This window comes from Hordeum vulgare, chromosome 7H (genome assembly GCF_904849725.1).
Source record: "Hordeum vulgare subsp. vulgare chromosome 7H, MorexV3_pseudomolecules_assembly, whole genome shotgun sequence".
NCBI lineage: Eukaryota > Viridiplantae > Streptophyta > Magnoliopsida > Poales > Poaceae > Hordeum > Hordeum vulgare.
In genome coordinates, this window is record NC_058524.1 from 509,062,637 (window position 1) to 509,087,465 (window position 24,829).

The window sequence follows — 24,829 nt, forward strand, 5'->3', positions numbered from 1 at the left end:
CACGGGGACCGCAGTGGTAGCGTTTTGCCGGTCAGATGGCTCGCATATCTGCACTTCATCTGAGTAGACGTGTATTCCCTCTCTTGACACTTTGACTGTTATGATTGTGTTACCTAATCTTTTAGGACTGGTTTCAGATTTACATATAATTTCTATCTGTATGCAGATTTCTTGAATTGCTTGGCTGAGTGAGATAGAACATGTTTCCTGAGATCTTAATAGTGCAGAAAATGCGTTCAAGGTCAGTTATATTTGGTCTCAATCTACAATCCATTTTCATGTATTCCCTCAGAGTAATAATCGTGACCTTGGAATCCCGGTGTCTGATCTTAGGTGTGTATGCATCTAATTTTGGAGTCCATCCATGCATGTACAGGATGTTGGCTTGACAGTTCGACTGTATTGTATACCTGCTCATAAACATATATAAACCAAAACTATTTGCTCGCATGTAGACTGCAAATGTTAATATTGCCAAACCTTAAGTATGTGGTTATGAACAGATCGAGGAGTCAACAACTCAACATTGCGATGTCCCTTACAAGCTTTCTGTTAGTATGATGGATTACTTGATTCCATCAACTTGTCCTACTACTCTGCATTGCATTTCCTTCTGCCTTTGTTGCTGCTATCTGCCTATTGCCTTAATAATAAGTCGATAGTAGTTATGAAATTCTTGATGATTTTATTTAGTAAGATTTAGTTTTTCAAACTACACATAAGGCTTAATACCACTTACAGTTTGCACCTTATACATAATTTATATGCTGTATTAGGCTAGGTTATATGTTGAATATTTGAATGGACCTTTCTTCCTTGTTATATTGGCAAACCGGACTAGCCACTTGCATGATGGAAGCATCTCCTAACAGAGGTAACTTATGAAGCTTAGCTGATGTTGATTAGTTATAACATATTATGACTTGTTGTAGTAAAAATGTCTGGCTTCTTTTGTAGTTGGATGTCAACCTCATATAAGGCTTAAAAATTGTGCATGTCAACCTGACCTTTTCAGGACTTCAGTTATCTGTTTCACTAATACAGACTGTGATGTTCTTATGCATTTACCAGTAGCATGCAGAAAGGGTCAGATATATGTTATGTTTTCCATTTAAAAATCATTGTTTTACTGGAAGAGTTCCATCTTGTGTGTGAATATGCTCCAACCTCCAAACTGTGCCTTCAACATAATCTAGATCCATTGCAAGTGAGAAGCTAAAAATACAATAGCTGTCGAATGATTTCTAGGTCACTTTATATGCAAGGTAACAAGATGAGATAATGTTTTCATGACAATTGCTAAAGCATCAGAAAGTTGATAACATCTCCTCCGATTAAGCAATTTCAATCATACAAAACATTCTTTTACCTGTCATCTGATTTAAGAGCATGCATGATGACACATAGACAACATGATTCCCAACATTTTTTTCTAGAAATCAGTAGGCGTTTCTTTTTCGATTGGTTATATAGACAAGAGAAGGATTGCTCGAATAGAAACACCAAACACCAAAAGGTAGCATTATATGCATTATTTTTTCCTTACAATGACAATACCATGTAAGGCATAGCGTTATAGCCTACATCTATTGATTAATAATTAAGCACAACTTGAACCAAGTTTTTTTAATGTCTAACAAAGCAGCTCAACAAACTATTATTGCAAATCAATCCTATTCCTTTCTTAAATTTCATGGAATTATTTTGAAAAATGGAGACGAGCACAAGCTACAAAAAGCACAATACTTTGAAGACTTGTAAACAAATATATACAAATTACTTTATATCCATAACAACTAAGAGCCAAAATAGACAGGCGCAGCAACGCGCGCCATGAATGATCTAGTAAGTAATGATCACCCACTTCCGAGTGGATATATGTGTCTAGATCATTCTCCAACATATGACGCTTGCCAAAAGATAAAGGCGAAATAAAGGAAATGGTGAAGATCACCACGAATTTTACTTAAGGGTAAGTACTGCAAAATAAAAGTAACAGATAGGCCCTTCACAGAGGGAAGCATGGGTTGTCATGTGCTTTATAGTTGGATGCACAACCTCTTAATACAAAAGAACTTCATTTATATTGCCCCTTGTGATTAAGAACTTTATTATGTAGTATGTCGCTTTTATTTCTTCCATATCACAAGTTCGTATAAAGTTTATTGTCCTCACACTAATTGATCACACGTATTTAGAGATCAATTTTCATTCCTTGCACCAATGACAACTTACTTGAAGGATCTTACTCAATCCATAGGTAGGTATGGTGGACTCTAAAGGCAAAACTTGGTTAAAGGTGTTTGGAAGCACAAGTAGTATCTCTACTTGGTGTGGGAGTTTTTTTGGCTCATAAGGGTGGAAGCAAGTGACACATGTTGAAGGATCTATAACCATCTAACTTCTATTCCTAAATAAGCAAACATAACTCATTATGTTGTCTTCCTTGTCCAACATCAACTTCTTAACATATAATATTTTAATGAGTTCTCACAATCATAAAAGATGTCCAAGATAATATATTTATATGTGAACCTCTCTTTCTTTATTATTTCCTTTTAATTGTAACAATACTAATAGCTTTGTTTGTCAACTCCACAAATTTCAGTCAACATACCTTTTATATGTGAAGTCATCACTCCCCATAAGATCATTATATATACTCTTTGCTTTTATTCTATATTTCTTTTTCTCAAGATTATGGCAGGCAAGCAAAGCCCTCAACTCAAAACTACTCTTTATTATATAACTCCCGGACTTGCTTACATAGGGGGAACATAAAGAAAAACTCAAGACTAGATCTTACTAAAACTTTATTCTACCAAAGCAAAATACAATCAAAAGGATCAAAAAAGAAAAAGGAAAAGGAAAAGGAAAGTAAAATATGTGATGGTGATATGATACCGGGGAACCTCCCCCAAGCTTGGCAGAAGCCAAGGGGACTGCCCTATACTCATGTGTTTAGTTGTCCTTGGCGATGATGCCCCTCAGGATGCCCTTGACTAGATCTTACTAAAACTTTGTTCAGAGGTGGTGATGTTATATTCTTGGTGATGATGCCCCTCAGGATGCGATTCTCCTCCTGAAGCTTATTATTTTGCTTCCTGACATCCATTATTTCCTTGCGAGGTTTTCCAGCGACAGGTAAAGCTCCCATAGCCCATGGACTTTTCATCGCTGCGGGGGAAGAAGCAACACTCTTTTTCATATTTTCATAAGAAATTTAGCATTGGGAGGGATAACCGAGTTTGGAATTGCTGAGATCCAAAGTTCTTCCAACATGGCTCCAGGTTGTCGACGAGAGGTAGCTTCTTGGTCCTCCTCCGTGGCATCTATCCTTTTCAAGTCGGCCTCCATCCCTTCCTCCGTGGCCTGCCCGAAGTGGTAGGCATTGATGAATGCTCCAGACCCCAACGTCGGGTGAGAGACACGACTCTCCCCGACCGACTCTTGCAAAGACATCATGCTCTAAATCTGCTGTAGAAATAGCTCAAAACGAAAACAGGAAATATTGTCGTGATACAGAGGTCAAAACCTTCAGGAGATTATATAATGAATTTTTACCAACCCGAGGGAGTATACCACAAGAAAACGGAGATCGGAGGGTGCACGGGGTGGCCACAAGCCTCCAGGGCGCGGCCACAAGCATGCAGGGCGCGGCCAGGAGGGTAGGTTGCGCCCCCTGGCTTGACACGTCCTCGTGCACTCTTCGGACTACTTTAATTTTCCTAATTTTTTAAATATTCCAAAACCAATGAAAATTGCCATTGGAGAAGTTTTGGAGTCCGTTTGCTTAACGCAACACATACATATTCCTTTTCAGAGTCTGAAACATGCTGATAGGTCTCCCTAATGTACTCCTCTGGAGTTATGAATGTATAATATTGGTTTCAACATTTATGGGCATACCTGATATATAATGTTTGATTCTTTGCCCATTTACCACCTTCGGATTTGTACCCTCGGCGTTGTTGATCTTGATTGCACCAGAACGATATACTTCCTCGATAATGTAAGGTCCTTCCCATTTAGAGAGAAGTTTCCATGCAAAAAATCTTAAACGAGAGTTGTATAGCAAGACATAATCACCTACATTGAATTCACGCTTTTGTATCCTTCTATCTTGCCATCTCTTAACCTTTTTTTTAACGGCTTGGCATTCTAATAGGCCTGGGTTCTCCATTCATCAAGTGAGCTAATGCCAAATAACTTCCTCTCACCAGCAAGTTTGAAATCATAATTAAGCTCTTTAATTTCCTAATAAGCTTTATTTTCTAGCTCTAAAGGTAAGTGACATTCTTTACCATAAACCATTTTATACGGAGGCATACCCATAGGATTTTTGTAAGCGGTTCTATAAGCCCATAATGCATCATCAAGTTTCTTAGACCAATTCTTTCTAGATCTATTAACGGTCTTTTCCAAAATCAATTTAATTTCTCTATTGCTCAATTCTACTTGACCACTAGACTGAGGATGATAAGGAGATGCAATTCTATGATTAACATCATACGTAGCAAAGCAACTTACGCAAAGCACCATGAATAAAGTGTGAACCACCATCAGTCATTAAATATCTAGGGACTCCAAATCTAGGGAAAATAACTTCTTTCAACATTTTAATAGAAGTGTTATTATCAGCACTACTAGTCGGAATAGCTTCTACCCACTTAGTAACATAATCAACAGCAACTAGAATGTGAGTATACCCGTTGGACTTTGGAAAAGGTCTCATATAATCAAAACACCAAACATCAAATGGTTCAATAACAAGAGAGTAATTCATAGGCATTTCTTGACGTCTACTAATATTACCAATTCTTTGACATCCATCACAAGATAAGACAAACTTACGAGCATCCTTGAAGAGAGTAGGCCAATAAAACGAGATTGTAATACCTTGTGTGCAGTTCTATCTCTAGCGAGGTGTCCCCCGTAGGCCTTAGAGTGACACTCGTGTAGGATCTGTTCCTGTTCATGCTCATGTACACAACGTCTAATAATACCATCTACCCCTTCTTTATAAAGGTGTGGATCATCCCAAAAGTTATGTCTTAAATCATAGAAGAATTTTTTGTTTTGTTGGTATTTGAAGCTAGGCAGTATAAATTTAGCAACAATGTAGTTAGCATAATTAGCATACCAAGGAGCATTGTGCGAAGCATTTATGACAGCTCATTGTTCATCCGAAAAGCTATCATCAATAGGTAGTGGGTCATCAAGAACATTTTTTAGTCTAGATAAGTTATCCGCCATGGGGTTATCACCACCCTTTCTATCAGTAATATGCAAATCAAATTCTTGTAGCAAGAGAACCCATCTAATAAGTCTAGGTTTGTCATCTTTCTTTTCCATAAGGTACTTAATAGCAGCATGATCAGTGTGAACAGTTACTTTGGAATCAACAATGTAAGGTCTAAACTTATCACAAGCAAATACGACTATTAAAAATTCCTTTTTAGTGGTAGCGTAATTTCTTTGAGCACTATCTAGAGTTTTACTAGCTTAATGGATAACATTTAATTTCTTATCAACTCTTTTCCCTAGAACAGCACCAACAGCATAATCACTGGCATCACACATGATTTCAAAGGGTAGGTTCCAATCAGGTGGTTGAACAACAGGTGCAGTGATCAAGGCTCTCTTAAGAATTTCAAAAGCTTCTACTCAATCATCATCAAAAACAAATGGAACGTATTTCTGAAAAATATTAGTGAGAGGCTTAGAAACTTTAGACAAGTCTTTAATAAACATCCTATAAAAACCAGCATGACCAAGGAAACTTCTTATACCTTTAATATTTGTTGGGCACGACATTTTTTCAATAGCATCAACTTTGGCTTTATCAACTTCAATACCTCTTTCGGAGATCTTGTGTCCCAAGACAATGCCTTCATTAACCATAAAGTAGCACTTCTCCCAATTCCACTGCAGGAATCGGGCATTTTGCCGTCAGGACGCTACAGACGGCAAAGAAAGAATTACAAATGGCAAAATTTTTGCCGTCATCCCATGACGGAAAACAATATCGCCATCCACCATGCCTGCAAAGAGGTATTTTGTCGTCAGACTTTGGTCGGACAGACGGCAAAGAATTTGTCGTCAGTGAGAAACTTTTGCCGTCAGCAGGAATAGGCAGACGGCAAAAAGATGGTGTCTAACCGAACGGCACGAATGACTAACGTCGTTAGTGCCTTTGCCGTCAACTGAAAGAAATGACTAACGGCAAACGTGGCTTCTTTGCCGTCAGCGAGATACCAAACCAGACAGCAAACCAAGAGGTCTCTTTGCTGTGAGCCGCTACAAAACAGACGGCAAAGTAGTGACGCATAGCTAGGGAACACAGTTGCTTGCCACGTGGCTGCTTCGGCTGACAGCAAAATTCTGCATGTTTTTGTTTACAAATCTTAATTTCAACAGTTTAATGCACAATGTATATCAGATATAGAACAAAATTATCAAAATGATAAGTATCTACAGACATGAAACACTATACATATGAAGCGTTGGAAGAAATACATGTATGTTCATAAATTCACTCGATAAAGATATCATGGGAGCAATGACTACCAAGTCAAGCAACAACAAAAATTGAAACATGTGCAGCGAGCAACCAGGATGGCTATTCCTATTCACAACAAATCCATAAACAGCAACACCAACACTACCTAATCTAGCTAAGCTCATGAATTCAACCGCCAGAGTCGCTGGCGACAACGCCCAATCTCTACTTTGGCAAGGAACATTCTCTTGAGTCTGAAATGCCAATACAGCAGCAGCAACCCAATTTCAACCAAGCTCCATCCATCCATAATCTCGCCTTCCCTCCACAGGATTGAACAAAATCAAAGGTGTTTGCAAGTCCACCATCTCCTCTCCTGTAAACGACCACGACTTGCAGCCTTTTCTTTTCTTTCTATACATCTGATCTCCTCTCCTGTATTATTATTCAAAGAACCAAGTCAAGCCTCTCCAGTCAACAACAGTAAGCAAACAAAGGTGATGCCTAAAAAGTGAGAAATCTCCAACTTTAGACATAGGGAGTTATCTTCTCGTGTGAAGAATGCAAGCATTTTTTTTTTCTTGTCGGAAGATGAACGGTTTACGATTCCACAAGTAACTAACGACGGTTCGGAATTATGATAGTCCACATCCCAGAAATAAGCAAAGTACCAAACTGACAACACCAGTAGATGCTAGATAACACAAGTACTACACCTCCGTCCGGAATTACATGACGCTCAAACGGATGTATCTAGCACTATCTGTTTGAGCGTCGAGGAATTTCGGGCGGAGGGAGTAGATAGATAACTATTAAACAGAGAAGGAACTACCATGAGAGGTAAATATTATGAAGACACTTGACCTTGAAAATCTGAGAGAGAGAGAGAGAGCAACCTGCAGCACCCATGTTGGGTTGTACGTGATGGTCAAAGGAGTTGTGCGACAAAGTAGGCGACCGCATCCAGCGCCACCGGTAGCTAGTCAGAAGAAACAATAATTAGGCTAAGAGGTTCATCACAATTACTCATTTTTGTATTTGTAAATTAGATAAACACCATATGGCAAAAAAACAGGTTAATGATCATTCAAGTTCGGTAAATACACTATCGGAACAGGTTATTGATTTGCATTCGCAAATCGTGAGTCACCCACACCACAAAAGACTTGTATGAATTAAACACAGGAAATGCTGATTAAATAAAATATAGACAACCCTCTCAAAGTTTAGATTGCAGATAACTATTTCAGCAAGTGATCTAGCAGGCTAACGTTACAAATTTCTGATTAGGTAAACTAGTCGCCAACCTGTGCAACCTGCACGGGCTAGTTACTTGGTTTAAATGAGGAATTATATTGGATATACAAAGAGATATTATATATAAACATAGATAAAAGATGGAACCATTTTTTTTTTGTATTAGACTCATGTGGTACATAATTCTTTATGATCCATTAGTTCCAAAATTACATAACACACATACTTACATGGCAAAACTATGATTGATTTTGCGAAGGCAGATGCGCAACGCCCATTTTAAGTCCTCCTAGGGAGACTACAATCTCGATATATTGTTTCAAGGTACTTACTCCCAGAGTTCCCAAACCCAGTCTGCGTAACTAAACATTTATTTAGGAATTATCAAAAAAACTTCTGCGGTCTAAAATGAAAATTCACTTTACAAACTAAAAGATAAGTGATACTTAACTGAATAGAATAGTGCGCTTTTTGACACCACATCAGGGGAACAATCACTTGAACGACACCTTTCTCACTGAATAATCTTGGAATAATCAACTTTGTGTTAATATTCACAAAGTCATAGACATAAAGTAAAAAAATAATAACGCTAAATACAGATTAGGAGAAGACAGGCAATATCTATCTTACTTATCGGTGTTTCATATTACATTATTGTCGTGAGAAGTTCAAAAGGGATTGAAATCCCCTCAACTGACCTCAGTTGAAGTCACTAAAAGCATTTGCGGTAACCTCTTTCTCAGTCATCCAGTAACACCAGACAAGGAAATAGAACACGTGTGCAAATAATAGTGGCGGCGATACAAATTGACAACAGTTTAAAAAAATCAAGTGAAAAATAAGCTAAGGCACATGCGATGCGCTTTTTTGGAGGCAAAAATTATTACTTTATTTTGTTGTAGAAGAATGCATATAAAAATCAAGAAAATCGTTTTCTTTGTGTGATGAGATTCTCCTGCAAATCATCTAACAGAAAGCCTTAGTTTCCGACTTCTATTTTAACTTCATTGTTATCTTATAATAACCAATTCAACATTTATGGGACATGTAACAAACCTACTCGGGACTGAGCGTTTGATGATATCCCTTTTCCAAGTGAAGTTATCTTAAGTCCTACGGAAAATACAGTATGCAAGAATGAGCTATAGAAACAATTCTCAAATCATTGACGTTAGCAAGAGCAACAACCTTAAAAAAATGACCCCATATATACAGCATCTGGATAGCTCGTTCGGCAAGAAACACATAGAAAAACAGCATGCGAGTCATTTAGTGGATTATACATCGAGAGTGAACCTTACTTCTAAAACTAACATAAAAATCTCCTTGTTTCCCTTTGTCCTGCATCCATCAATGTCGTCACTTGACAACCGAATATATCCATTAACTCGATCATACTTTCAGAACTGTATATATCAAGTTTCAAACACCAATCAGTTTCTGAACTTCAAGTAGTGAGATAGGCAATTAGAACAGACGCTCGTTCCTTCGCTCGTTCGGCAAGAACACATATGAAAACAGCAAGCAAGCCATATAATGGATTATACTTCGATAGTGAACTTGACTTCTAAAATTAACATTAAAAAATCACTTTGTTTTCCTTGTTTTCTGCATCCATCAATGTCGCTTGGCAACCAAAAATATCGATTAACTCATTCATACTTTCAGAACTTTATATCTCAAGTTTCAGACACATATTAGTATCTGAACTTCGATTGATGCCATAGCAAATTAGAACAGACACTCGTTGTGAACCAAATTGGATAAACTGTTGCACAAAAATCAGAAATATGTATGCATAACATTACATTTACCTATTGAAACTGGTCTTTGGGCCGAATCTTCAAAAAAAGGTAACAAAAAACTTCTATGCGTATGGGCAGTGATATATATTTTAAATTATCCATGTAGTATCCAACACCTCATGGATCCAGTGGATATGCCTACAGCACGAACATGAAAAGATTAACAGGGCGTGAGGACAACGAATCAATCCTAGGGAGAGGAGGGATTGGAGTGGGGAGGCACCTTGATCCGTGGAGAGGAAAATAAGCACGCACTCCATCACAGATCCGTGGAAACGATACCTCCGTCGCCGGCGTCCATCGCCGGCCGGCTGGGCCCTCCAACCGCAAACCCTAACCCTAACAGAGGGGGAAGGATGAGGGGTGAACAACATGGACTGTTGGATCCGCGGCCTGGGTAGGGAGGAAGGCGAGGGCGTGGAAGGGAGGGGGAGAGGGTGGGTGGCCGACGGTGGGTGGGGGCGGAGCCTTGTGGCAGCGGTGGGTGGATGGGGATTGGATCACGGGAGGGAGGAGGCAGACGAGCTGAAAGATGCGGGAGAGCAGGGGGTTTTATTTTTTTTATCTCAAAGTTGTACTTTTTGTCGTCATCTGGGCAAGGGAAGACGGCAAAGCTTCGGCCATCAAAATGTCAACGAGTGATTGGGATTGCGCCACGTACACGATCCACGTGATCGATCCACGTGGTGTGTTTCTTCTTTGCCGACCGTGTTTTTATTAATGACGGCAAAATATGTCTTTGTCTTCTTCTTTTTTATTACAGACGGCAAAATATATCTTTGTCGTCTGCGTTTTTTACTACAGACGATAAAGTTGTTCTTTGTCGTCTATAGTGAAAAATGCAGACGGAAAAAACATATTTTGTCGTCTATAATAAAAAAGCACACGGCAAAGCGTGTTTTCACTGTCGGTCATTCTTTTTCGTCAGGAGCTGACGGCAAAAATGTTCTATGTCGTCTGTCCCGACGAAAAGCTGACGGCAAAAAGCACTACTAATGGCAAATTACCTGATTCCTCTAGTGTTCAAGATAAGGTTGGTTTCTTCACATCTCAGCAAGACTCGATCAAGGTTTCTTAAGCAATCATCAAAAGAAGTTCTGTAAACGGAAAAATCATCCATGAAAACCTCAACAATCTTTTCACAGAAGTCAGAGAATATAGTCGTCATGCATCTTTCAAAGGTAGCAGGTGCATTGCCTAAACCCAAAGGCATACATCTATAAACAAAGGAACCAAAAGGGCAAGTAAAAGTGGTTTTCTCTTGATCATATTTTGATACAGGTATTTGAGAGAAACTAGAATAATCTTCTAGAAAGCAAAAATGTGTATGTTTGGATAGTCTTTCTTGCATTTGATCAACAAAAGGTAGGGGTAATGATCTTTCCTAGTAGCTTTGTTTAATTTCCTAAAATCAATTACCATTCTATATCATGTGACAATTCTTTGCGGGATCAATTCATTTTTATTATTAGGAACAACGATAATACCTCCCTTTTTAGAGGCACAATGAACCGGACTATCCCATCCACTGTCAGCAATAGGATAAATTATGTGTGCCTCCAGAAGCTTTAGTATTTTGTTTCTTACCACTTCCTTCATTTTAGGATTTAACTATCGTTGGTGATCAACGACTGGTTTAGCAGAAGGCTCCATATTGATTTTGTGCTGACATAAAGTGGGATTAATGCCCTTAAGATCATCAAGAGTATATACAACAGCAGCACGGTGCTTCCTCAAAGTTTTCAATAATCTCTTTTCTTCATGCGCTGAAAGGTTAGCACTAATAATAACAAGATTTGTCTCCTTTTCATCAAGATAAGCATACTTCATAGTATCAGATAATTGTTTCATCTCAAACACGGGATCGCCCTTGGGTGGAGGAGGATCCCTAAGTATTTCAACACGCAGATTGTGTTTCAAAATATGTTGTTGATCAAAGAAAATCTTATCTATTTCATTCCTTTCATTCATATGCATATCATTTTCATGGTCTAGCAAATATTGTTCTAATGGATCAGTAGGAGGAACACTCATAGAGGCTAGACCAATAATTTCATCTTTACTAGGCAATTCCTTGTCATGGGGTTGTCTACGAAATTTACAGAAATTGAACTCATGAGACACATCCCCAAAACTTACAGTAACAGTTTCTTTCTCACAATCAATCCTAGCATTAACAGTATTCAAGAAGTGTCTAAAAAATATAATGAGGAAAATCATCTTGTGGGGAACCAAAAACAAGAAAATCAGTAGGATACTTTATTTCCCATACAATACTTCAACATATCTAACAATCCCCATTGGTACAATAGTAAAATCTATTAGCAAGCTTGATGGTAACGTCAATTCCTTCTAATTCAGCTGATGCAATGTCATTCATAATTTGTTTGTATAAGGTAAAGGGAATTGCACTCACACTAGCACCCATACCACATAAGCCATGATAACAATGATCTCCTATTTTAACAGAAATGACAGGCACACCGACAATAGCTCTATGTTTACCTTTAGTATGAGGTCTACAAATTCTAACAGCTTCATCAGAGAAATAAATAACATGCCCATCAATATTATCAACCAAGAGATCTTTAACCATAGCAATACTAGGTTCAACTTTAATTTATTGTAGCGACCCGACCTGAAACGGACAAGCCTCTGGTGTTTCCGTACCATCCCAAGATCATGCTGGTACACACACAGTACATCAATGTATATATCGAGAGTTCAATCACACAGCTTTATTAATCAAAATCTCATATCGAGTACTTTATTACAATAATGAATTAAAATAAAGTGGTTGAAGGCCAACTCATGAGATAACTAACGAAGACTAGCGGAAGCTTCAAAAGTAGACGAGTCCATCTGACTCCAGGGCATATCACCGAGCGTAGATCGTAGCCTCACTCCTAGTCGGAAAAGTACTCTACAGCATGACACGTTGCAGCCGTGTAGGTCAGCACATTGAATATGCCGGCAAATCACCAAAGAGAGGGGGTGAAATAATAATCATCTATTCTATATGCATATATGGCAGGTGGGGCTATAAGTTTTTTGCGAAAAGCAAGTTTTCCTCCTACATCAAGAGAGGGTTAAAAGAAAAATATTACTACATTGTTGGTTGTTAATGAGATGGTTCCACCAACTAATTATCGTACCCGAGTTGTCAATAATACCCACATCATTATTAAATTGTGTTGAGAGTTCTGGAAAATTTCAATTCCTTCGGCTCAAGTTGTCCATGACCGTGGACACGGCTAATCGATTAGGTTTGGGTACTCTGCAGAGTTTTGCACACGTTCCCCACAAGATTTGATCGCCTCCGAGTATGTCCTCGCACTTCAGGGTGTTTGAAGACCGGATGATCAAAACATGGTTTTTAAACGGGTCCCTCTGATCGCTTGTCGGTGCCCATCCAATCCTACCGTTCTTCTACATCAGCTAGCACCGCCTGTCCAGAGTCGCCACGTTGTCCAACCAAGCAAGAGCCCATAATGGCTTGTGGCTGTGCAGGTAAGCCCTGGGTCTTGAAGCCTCCGTCCATCTCTTCGAGCCTGGGTGAAGCTTTCCGCAAGATGTCATGGCGCTTCCCCATGCATCCCGGGTCGTCCACTGGTTTCTCCAAGGAGCCCATCTAAATCATCCTTCACCCAGATTTGCATTGCATCACGAGGTATTGAAAGGTCTTGACTTAACCGGTCTTGATTATTAAAATTTTCTCGCATCACTCGTGATAAACTCTCAGCCAAAACCCCGTCTACTTAAGCATAGAAAAATAGAATGCATCATCCCGGGCCAAGTAACAAGGTTGTTGGGTGCCTACCACATGATACTACATCAAGTAACCATATTTTCCAAGCACCTACTCAGCATGCAATTGGGTGTAGAAAGGCAGAACTACAATGCATAAAAACATAGGTAATACATGATCAAATGACTTTCCTTGCTGATAGTTTTTGTGCTCAAACGCTTCTAGGTAGCAAGCTTCACACTCCGGGTGATCTATCGATACAAACAAAATACACACAATAAGCACTACAATCACTAACAAACAAAATAAAATCTTTAACACCTAAACAATATAGCACAAAGTGAAGAAATTCACTTAACATAACCAAAACAGAATCTGTTTTTGGTAAAACCCCAAGTAAAAATATTTAAAAAACATTTAAACTTAAACTACTGAAAGATATGATCACTAGGAAACAACAGCAAAAACAATTAAATTAAAATCTATTTTTAAACTCCCAGAATAAGCAAAACAAGATTTAAACTAAATCTGTTCTAATTCAAATTTTGAAATTTCAAACATAGGCAAATAATTTTTTTCGGAAACTACAGGAAAATTGTGATCTACTGCAAAAATAATCAACTCCATTAAAGTCCTAGAATAAAAGTTATAAAGAAAAAAAATTGAATATGTCTCTTTTTTTAAACTAAAGCTGAAAAAGCAAAATCTAAACTAGTGAACGGGGGGGTACGTGGCAGCTCCTCATTGGTCAGGGGGTGTATGCTGCGGAGACTAACTAGCGAACGGGCACATTGTAACAAAAGCTCCGGCTAACTAATAAGTAAAGAAGAAAACCGATTCGGTTTTTTGTCTAAAGCCGAAGGAGTATGGCGATCTAATCACACGCGTTGAAAACGAATCGGGCGGCTAAGGGAGGTGGGGGTTGCTCACAGTGGGGGGGTTGCCGGTGTGCTCTACTCCGGCGAGGCCGAGGCGAGGCGGTGGTCGGGGCGGTGGTCCGGCGAGTTCCGGCAGGGTCCGAGACGTCGGGGAGGCGGCGGCGAGGCTCCTGCGTCGATAGGTGTAGGCGGCAAGGCGAGGGCTCGGGAGCTGCGGTGGTGCTCGATACTCCGGTGAGGCCGGCAGGGTGGCGTGGGGGCGAGGGGCTCGGGTTTGGGAGGGGAACGGGGTGCGGTGGCGAGGGGGCTTTTATAGGGGGGAGGGGTGCTCGGGATGGCACGGGAGAGAGATCCGGGGAGGATCGGGGCAGCTCCGACGAGTTTGAAGGGTATCGGGGCTGGGGAAAGAAAGGAGGGGGAGGGAGGAAGGGGGTGACCGGGGAGGCTCAGTTCGGCCAGTGGGGCCCGCTGGCCAAAGAGAGAGTGGGAGAGGAGCCCGGGTCGGTTGGCCGATTCCGATGGGATCCGGATCCCGGTTAAAGGGGGATCGGCCCAGATTGCTAAAAATCGCTCGGGAGGTTTCCTAAAAAAGAAAAAAAAAGATTCCTTTCCTATTTTTCAAAAACAGAAAGTAAAACAAATAAAAAGGCAATAAAATAAAATCCAAATATAGGGGTATTATATACCAAAATTTTCAGAAAAAAAATCTCTACATGTTTAACATTTTTCCAAGGCCAAAATAAAAAATTTAAAAAAATGTTTTTTCAGAAAAAACCTAAAAGATTTATTTTTTTGCAATTATTTTCTCAATAAAATTTTGGTTTTCTTGGCTCAAAATATTTCAAAGAATGCCCCTGGTTTTCGAGGGTCATGTTCCTCCTCTCTTTCTTGCTTGCAAGAATTTATTTCCCGGCATTTCTTGCGTGAAGAAAAATAGAATTGCAAAAGCAAAAATCGAAAGAATTCAAATGCAAACTTTATTTTCAATCAATATGCATAGAGGCTTAGCTACAATTGTAAAACATTCCAAATTAGGAAATTTGGGATGTTACAAACGTACCCACCTTAAGATGAATCTCGCCCTCGAGATTCGGGTTGGCTAGAAAATAGGTGCGGGTGGTCTCGACGAAGATCGTCTTCTCGTTCCCGGGTGGCTTCTTCCTCGGTGTGGTGACTCCACAAAACCTTGCAAAACTTGATGATCTTGCTGCGGGTAACTCTGTTCGCAGTCTCGAGAATCCTGACGGGTTTCTCCTCATATGTCAGATCACTGTCAAGGTGTATGGCCTCTAGGGGCACTGTATCTCTCAACGGAACATCAGCCATCTCAGCATGGCATTTCTTCAACTGGGAAACATGGAAGACATTATGAACTCCGGACAATCCTTCCGGCAATTCCAGTTTGTATGCAACCTCACCTTTACGTTCAAGAATTTTGTAGGAGCCAATGAATCCGGGTGCTAATTTTCCTTTGACACCAAATCTCTTGATTCCTCGAAGTGGAGACACCCGAAGGTATGCTCGGTCTCCCACTTCGTAAGTTACTTCCTTGCGTTTGTTGTCAGCATAACTCTTCTATCTAGACTGAGCTATCTTGAGTCGGTCACAAATCAGCTTGACCTTCTCTTCAGAATCTCGGATAAGGTCGGGACCAAAAAGTTTTGGTCTCCAACACCATCCCACATCAATGGTGTTCTGCACCTCCTTCCGTATAGAGCTTCAAAAGGGGCCATCTTCAGACTGGTCTGATAGCTGTTGTTGTATGAGAACTTGGCATAAGGCAAATTATCGTCCCAGCTAGACCCATAGTCTAGTGCGCAAGCTCTCAACATGTCCTCCAGAATCTGATTGACTCTCTCGGTCTGTCCATCGGTCCGTGGGTGAAACGTTGTACTGAATTCCAATCTCGTTCCCAAAGTTTCGTGTAGTTGATGCCAAAACTTTGACGTGAACTGAGTTCCTCTATCTGACACGATGCTCCTCGGAACTCCATGCAGACATACGATCTTGGTCATATATATCTTGGCCAGCTTAGCACTTGTGTAAGTAGTCTTCACGGGAATGAAGTGAGCTACCTTGGTCAAACGATCGACCACAACCCAGATAGACTCATAACTAGAACGGGTCCTGGGTAATCCTGTGATGAAGTCCATACCAAGCTTCTCCCATTTCCACTTGGGTATCGGCAATGGTTGAAGTAATCCTGCTGGCTTCTGATGCTCAGCCTTTACTCGCTGACAAACATCGCATATTGCTACAAATTCAGCAATATCCTTCTTCATTCCTGTCCACCAGAAACTTTCCTTTAAGTCCAAATAAATCTTGGTGTTGCCTGGGTGTATCGAGTACGGGGAATCATGGGCCTCCTAAAGTATCAACTTCCTGAGTTCTGGATCATTTGGCACATAGATACGGTCCTAAAACCATACAGTTTCGTGTTCATTCTCACGAAAACCTTTAGCCTTCCCGTCATTCATTCTCCGCTTTATCTCAGCTATCTCCTTGTCTGATTTCTCTGCTTCGCGGATCTTTTTGGTCAAAGTGGACTGAATTTCCAGCGATGCCACATATCCTCTTGCTACTATCTCCAATTTGAGCTCTCTGAGATCATCGACTAACTCCTAGGGTAATCCTCCCGCTATGAGTGTGTTCACATAACTCTTACGACTCAAAGCATGGGCTACAACATTTGCCTTCCCTAAATGATAATGTAATCTCAGGTCATAGTCTTTGATCAACTCTAGCCATCTCCTCTGTCTGAGGTTCAACTCCTTATGCGTGAAGATATATTTCATGCTCTTGTGATCAGTGTAAACATCACAACTATTTTTGATAAGGAAATGTCTCCAGGTCTTGAGCGCGTGCACTACGGCTGCTAGTTCCAAGTCATGTGTGGCATAATTCAACTCATGGGTTCTAAGCTATCTGGATGCATAGGCTACAACTTTTCCTTCTTGCATGATCACTCCTCCAAGTCCTTGACGAGAAGCGTCACAATAAACCTGGAAATCCTTCCGAATGTTCGGCAATATCAGCACTGGGGCTGTAACCAGACGTTTCTTCAACTCTTGGAAACGGGCTTCACATTCCTCGGTCCAAACATACTTGGACTCCTTCTTCAACATCTCTGTCATGGGCTTGGCGATCTTCGAGAAATTCTCAATAAACCTCCGGTAATATCCGGCAAGTCCGAGGAAACTACGGATCTCCTTAACTGAAGTGGGTGCTACCCATTCGGTAACTGCTGCAACCTTGGCAGGATCCACTGCTATTCCTTCTACTCAAGTGACGTGTCCGATAAATCCGACTTCCTTCAACAAGAATTCACATTTGCTGAACTTCACATACAGCCGATGCTCTCGGAGTTTCTCCAAAACCAGACGCAAGTGTTCCTTGTGTTCTTCCTCATTCTTGGAGAATATCAGTATGTCATCGATGAACACCACGACAAACTTGTCCAAGTATTCCATAATACCTTGTTCATCAGATTCATAAAATATGTCGGAGCATTAGTCAGTCCAAATGACATGACTGTGTACTCATACAGACCATACCGGGTGGTGAAGGCTATCTTGGGTATATCTTGTTCACGAATTTTCAGCTGATGATACCCTGATCGAAGATCGATCTTGGAGAACACTCGGGCTCCAACTAACTGGTCAAACAATTCATTGATCATCGGCAAGGGATACTTGTTCTTGATGGTCGCCTCTTTCAATGCACGATAATCGACTACCATTCTCAAGGACTTATCCTTCTTTTCAACCAAGAGCACCGGGGCTCCCCAAGGTGAAGAACTAGGGCGAATATACCCTTTGTCCAACAACTCCTTAATTTGCTTCTTGATTTCTACTAAATCATTTGCGGGCATCCGATAGGGTCTCTTGGATATCGGGGTTGTTCCGGGTAATAGTTCAATCAGGAACTCAATCTCTCTATCCGGTGGCATGCCCGGCAATTCCTCCGGAAATACATCTGGGTATTCTTGTACAATTGGTACTTCCTCCTGGACTACTCCCGTGAGAGAGTTTACCCGTTTACTCCATGACGGGCATTGGGATACGTACTTAATCCGCTTTTGGTCGAGGGTGGTGAGCAAAATAGACTTAAGGGCACAATCAATGTTTCCTTCATACTTGGTCAACCAATCCATGCCTAGGATTACATCCAATCCTTGAGACTCTAATACGATGAGGTCGGTGGGAAACTTATGGTTCCCAATGTTGAGACTCAAAGCATGGCATCCTATCCCGGCTGTCATCATGCCTCCTCGGGAACTGACCTTAATAGGTTGGCTGAGGGTTCTAGTTGGTAAACTATACTTTTCCACAACTACCCTTGATATGAATGAATGCGTTGCACCAGAATCAAAAAGTACCAATACTGGACGTGAATTTAGCAAAAACTTACCAACCACTATATCAGGGTGATCATAGACCTCTTCAACATCAATGTGGTTCACCTGGGCTCGGGGAAAAGGATTTGGCTTCCTTGCTACTGAGTAGTCGTTGCCGTTTCCATTTCCCTGCTTGTTCTGGGGACATTCAGTGGCATAGTGTCCCTTCTTCTGGCACTTGAAGCAGGTGATATGAGTCAGGTCCTTCTGAGCTGAAGCGGAATGATGCTGAGTGTCGGTACCGCCATTACCATTCTTGAAGTTTCCGCCATTGCGGTTGTTCCCATTTCCTCCATGGTTGTGGCCTCCATGGTTGTGCACTGGATGATTGTGTTGGACGTGTCCTCCAAACTTACCGGATCCAGTCCCGGTATTCCCTGAATAGGGGGTGTAGCGAGGCTTCTGCTGAGTGCCAGAGTTGAACTTCCCATTGCCATACTTCCGCTTGCGGTTCTCCATCTGCTGATGTTTCCCCTCTAAGATGAGGGCCTTATCTACCAGCTCCTGGTAGTTGTTGAAGTTGGCTACAGTCAGCTGAATTCTCAACTCATCGTTGAGTCCCTCCAAGAACTTTTCCTGCTTGGCCGCATCATCGGCCACATCTCTAGGTGCATCACGGGCGAGCATGCTGAATTCATCAACATACTGAGCCACAGAGCGATTTCCCTGGCGTAAGTTGCGAAACTCACACTTCTTCAGACTCATGGCCCCAGCTGAGACATGAGCGGTGCGGAAGGATTGCTTGAACTGCTCCCAAGTGACTCTAGCAATGGGGTATGTGGTGGTGTAGTTCTCCCACCATGCAGCTGCGGGGCCTTCAAGTTGATGCGCGGCAAAGCGCACCTTCTCAGCTTCAGTACATCCAACAGTGATTAGTACCCGCTCCATCTTTCAGAGCCAATCATCTGCCACAATGGGCTCAATGCTGCTAGAGAAAGTTGGAGGGTTCAACCTCGGAAAATGGGTGAGATTGTCGGCCTGGGGTGGATGATGGTTGTTGTGATTGTTCTGGTTTTGAATGATCAGCTGCATCAGGGCATTCTGTTGCTGAATCAACTGTGTGAGTTCCGGCGGGAAGTTGGAAGCAGGGTCACATCTCGGAGGCATCGGGTGTTTGTAGAGGGGTGGGATTAGCATAGAACAATGGTCTAAAGAGTAATTACACTACCCATATGAAGTGCATCAAACAATTTTCAGAAAAGCATGGTGGTGGGTCCATCGGTGGAGCTTGCTTCGTAGTCCTCCTCATTGCTGATCAAGGGGGCTATGTCTCCTTCAGGGTGAAGGTTCTCGCCCATGTCCAGTTCTTCCTCCAGATATGCGACACGAGCCTTCAGCTTCTCGATCCTCTCCAAGAAGTCCTTCACCTCCAATTCATGCTCATAGTGGGCTTCCCGGGCTGCTTCTTCGAGTTCGAGTACGCTTGATCTTCCTGGTGTCCTTGACCACACGATGCTCCAGAGTCCCGCTGTGCGTCTCCAAGGTCTGGGCATAGGACACGAGAGCGTATTTGGTCTTGATTGAGATGACTTCTCCATCTTCTCCTCTCCGAGATACCGTGAATAGGTTCGGTGTAATAGGGCAGCCTCTGTACACTTCCTTGATACGTCTGAGTGCACAATGGACCGCCATGTCCCTTCCGAGAATCCAACTGGGTGCGATGAACTTGCAGTCCATAGGCTCAGTGCGCGGCTCGAATGTCCTTCCGGGGATGTGCACCTCAATCTTGTAGCATGAATCTTTCAGGTAAGACGATATAGGCTTCCCGGTGATGGTCGGCAGAGCAATCCTCAAGTCCTTGGTGATCTGCACCAGCTCCTTTTTGAAGGGCATTGAGTCGTCGGGCTGGCAAAACTCCGTGACCTTAACGGGGATGAAGGTGGCCATCTAAAAATATTGGAAGATCAGAGAGACATCGGAAATGAGGAGAAGAGAAAATATAGAAGATTTAAAGAGGTAATAAAATAGTTTCCTTCCTAAGGCTTTTCCAATCCTAGAGTTTACGTCCTACGGTCAGCGTGTGCTCTAATACCATATCTGTAACGACCCGACCTGAAACGGCCAAGCCTCTGGTGTTTCCGTACCATCCCAAGATCATGTTGGTACACACACAGTACATCAATGTATATATCGAGAGTTCAATCACACGGCTTTATTAATCGAAATCTCATATCGAGTACTTTATTACAATAATGAATTACAATAAAGTGGGTGAAGGCCAACTTATGAGATAACTAACGAAGACTAGCGGAAGCTTCAAACGTAGACGAGCCCATCTGACTCCAGGGCATATCACCGAGCGTAGATCGTAGCCTCACTCCTGGTCGGAAAAGTACTCTGCAACATGACACGTTGCAGCCGTGTAGGTCAGCATATTGAATATGTCGGCAAGTCACCAAAGAGAGGGGGTGAAATAATGATATATTCTATATGCATATATGGCAGGTGGGGCTATAAGTTTTTTTTTGCGAAAAGCAAGTTTTCCTCCTACATCAAGAGAGGGTTAAAAGCAAAATATTACTACATTGTTGGTTGTTAACGAGATGGTTCCGCCAACCAATTCTCGTACCCGAGTTGTGAACAATACCCACATCATTATTAAATTGTGTTGAGAGTTCTGGAAAATTTCAATTCCTTCGGCTCAAGTTGTCCATGACCGTGGACACGGCTAATCGATTAGGTTTGGGTACTCTGCAGAGTTTTGCACACGTTCCCCACAAGATTTGATCGCCTCCGAGTATGTCCTCGCACTTCAGGGTGTTTGAAGACCGGATGATCAAAACATGGTTTTTAAACGGGTCCCTCTGATCGCTTGTCGGTGCCCATCCAATCCTACCGTTCTTCTACATCAGCTAGCACCGCCTGTCCAGAGTCGCCACGTTGTCCAACCAAGCAAGAGCCCATAATGGCTTGTGGCTGTGCAGGTAAGCCCTGGGTCTTGAAGCCTCCGTCCATCTCTTCGAGCCTGGGTGAAGCTTTCCGCAAGATGTCATGGCGCTTCCCCATGCATCTCGGGTCGTCCACTGGTTTCTCCAAGGAGCCCATCTAAACCGTCCTTCACCCAGAGTTGCGTTGCATCACGAGGTCTTGAAAGGTCTTGACTTAACCGGTCTTGATTATTAAAATTTTCTCGCATCACTCGTGATAGACTCTCACCCAAAACCCCGTCTACTTAAGCATAGGCAAATAGAATGCGTCATCCCGGGCCAAGTAACAAGGTTGTTGGGTGCCTACCACATGATACTACATCAAGTAACCATATTTTCCAAGTACCTACTCAGCATGCAATTGGGTGTAGAAAGGTAGAACTACAATGCATAAAAACATGGTAATACATGATCAAATGACTTTCCTTGCTGATAGTTGTTGTGCTCAAACGCTTCTAGGTAGCAAGCTTCACACTCCGGGTGATCTATCGACACAAACAAAATATACACAATAAGCATTGCAATCACTAACAAACAAAATAAAATCTTTAACACCTAAACACTATAGCACAAAGTGAAGAAATTCACTTAACAAAACCAAAACAAAATCTGTTTTTGGTAAAACCCAAGTAAAAATATTTAAAAAAATTGAAACTTAAACTACTGAAAGATATGATCACTAGGAAACAGCAGCAAAAAGAATTAAATTAAAATCTATTTTTAAACTCCCAGAATAAGCAAAACAAGATTCAAACTAAATCTGTTCGAATTCAAATTTTGAAATTTTGAATATAGGCAAATAATTTGTTTTCGGAAACTACAGGAAAATTGTGATCTACTGGAAAAAGAATCTACTCCATTGGAGTCCTAGAATAAAAGTTATAAAGAAAACAAAATTGAATATGTCTCTTTTTTTTAAACTAAAGCTGAAAAATAAAAATCTAAACTAGTGAATGGGGGGGGTATGTGGCAGCTCCTGATTGGTCAGGGGGGGTGTTCTGCGGAGACTAATTAGCGAACGGCCACATTGTAACAAAAGCTCCGGCTAACTAATAACTAAAGAAGAAAACCGTTTTGGTTTTTTGTCTAAAGTTGAAGGGGTATGGCGATCTAATCACACACGTTGAAAACGAATCGAACGGCTAAGGGAGGTGGGGGTTGCTCATAGTGGGGGGCTTCCGATGTGCTCTACTCCGGCGAGGCTGAGGCGAGGCGGTGGTCGGGGCGGTGGTCCGGCGGGTTCCGGCATTGTCCGAGACATCGGGGAGGCGGCGGCGAGGCTCTTGCGTCGATAGGTGAAGGCGGCGAGGCGAGGTGGTGGTCGGGGGTGAGCAGGGAGGGCTCGGGAGCTACAGTGGTGCTCGGTACTCCGGCGAGGCCGGCAAGGTGGCGTGGGGGCGAGGGGCTCGGGTTTGGGAGGGGAACGGGGTGTGGTGGCGAGGGGGGCTTTTATAGGGGAGATGGGTGCTCGGGATGGCAGGCGAGAGATATCCGGGGAGGATCGAGGCGACTCTGGCGAGTTTGGAAGGGGCTCGGGGCTGGGGAAGGAAAGGAGGGGGAGGGAGGAAGGGGGTGACCGGGGAGGCTCGGTTCGACCATTGGGGCCCGCTGGCCAGAGAGAGAGAGGGAGAGGAGCCCGGGTCGGTTGGCCGATCCGGGTGGGATCTGGATCCCGGTTAAAGGGGATCGGCCCAGATTGCTAAAAATCGCTCGGGCGATTTCCTAAAAAAGAAAAAAAGATACCTTTCTTTTCAAAAAAAGAAAGTAAAACAAATAAAAAGGCAATAAAATAAAATCCAAATATAGGGGTATTATATACCAAAATTTTCACAAAAAAATCTCTACACGTTTAACATTTTTCCAAGGCCAAAATAAAAACTTTAAAAAAATGTTTTTTCAGAAAAACCCTAAAAGCTTTATTTTCTTTTTTGCAATTATTTTCTCAATAAAATTTTGGTTTTCTTGGCTCAAAATATTTCAAAGAATGCCCCTAGTTTTGGAGGGTCATGTTCCTCCTCTCTTTCTTGCTTGCAAGAATTTATTTCCCGGCATTTCTTGCGTGAAGAAAAATAGAATTGCAAAAGCAAAAATCGAAAGAATTCAAATGCAAACTTTATTTTCAATCAATATGCATAGATGCTTAGCTACAATTGTAAAACATTCCAAATTAGGAAATTTGGGATGTTACATTTATTCGGGAGGTATATGTGATAGCCTGGCTCTCATACCATATGTAATAGCTTGGCTTATTAGGGATGTTAGACTACTCATATCAATAAGGAATTTTTCTTTTCCGGGAGCCCATTCAAATAGAACTCCTAGGTTAAGCGTGCTCAGCTTGGAGTAGTTCTAGAATGGGTGACCGACCGGGAAGTTGATCCTGGGTACGCATGAGTGAGGACAAAGTGCGTACAAAAGACTAGTATTGATATGTGGGGCCAGTCTAGATCCCGCCAGGAATAACGATCGCCGGCGGGTGTGTCCGAGGCGTTACAAGTTGGTATCAGAGCAGACCCTCGCGGTTACACGGATGTTTGCGGACAGGTACGGAGTCATGTTGTTCATGACGTTTGTGACCCATCGTGGCACACGGCATGGTATATGTACTGGACTGGATGCACAGACGTTTGTGCCAAGAGGGAACGCTCATGTGGCCCGACGAGGATGTCAGTTCCTCTGAGTGGTGGTATATGTGATAGCCTAGCTTATTAGGGATGATAGACTACTCATATCAATAAGGAATTTCTTCTTTTTCGGGAGCCCATTCAAACAGAACTCCCAGGTTAAGCGTGCTCAGCTTGGAGTAGTTCTAGGATGGGTGACTGACCGGGAAGTTGATCCTGGGTGCGCATGAGTGAGGACAAAGTGCGTAGAAAAGACTTGTATTGATATGTGGGGCCAGTCTAGATCTCGCCAGGAGTAACGACCGCCGGCGGGTGTGTCGGGGGCGCTACAGTATAGGTGTTGTAGTACAACTCTTACAAGCCACAGTTGCAGCCTTAGCATGTTCCTTTACTCAAACTGGAAAGGGTGGTTTCTCATTATAAGCAGTAGGAATAACAGGATCAGCATTGTAAATAATGGTTTCTTCTTCAACTTTAATAGGTTCAACTACTTTAACTTCAATGGGAGGATGATATTTAAACCACTTCTCCTAGGGGAGATCAACATGAGTAGCGAAAGATTCACAGAATGAAGCTACTACCTGAGAGTCAAGTCCATATTTAGTGCTAAAATCACGAAAAGCATCGGTGTCTATAAAGGATTTAACACAATGAGACTTAAGGATTATACCCGACTCATTACCTTCATC

General features: G+C 41.9%; 1 long non-coding RNA gene across 17 annotated transcripts; it reads right to left on the reverse strand.

Annotated features, from left to right (window-relative positions):
* Window positions 1–6,438: 6,438 nt before the first annotated feature.
* LOC123410687 lies at window positions 6,439–10,066 on the reverse strand. 17 transcript variants are annotated; one of them, XR_006613085.1, is made up of 8 exons: window positions 9,791–10,066; window positions 9,577–9,705; window positions 9,064–9,168; window positions 8,819–8,875; window positions 8,211–8,276; window positions 7,990–8,113; window positions 7,399–7,481; window positions 6,439–6,937 (listed from the first exon to the last, which is right to left on the reverse strand). It is a non-coding gene; the product is annotated as an uncharacterized LOC123410687 (long non-coding RNA). The 17 variants fall into 17 exon arrangements; XR_006613081.1 differs by having other exon boundaries at window positions 8,211–8,285; XR_006613086.1 differs by lacking the exon at window positions 8,819–8,875.
* Window positions 10,067–24,829: the final 14,763 nt, after the last annotated feature.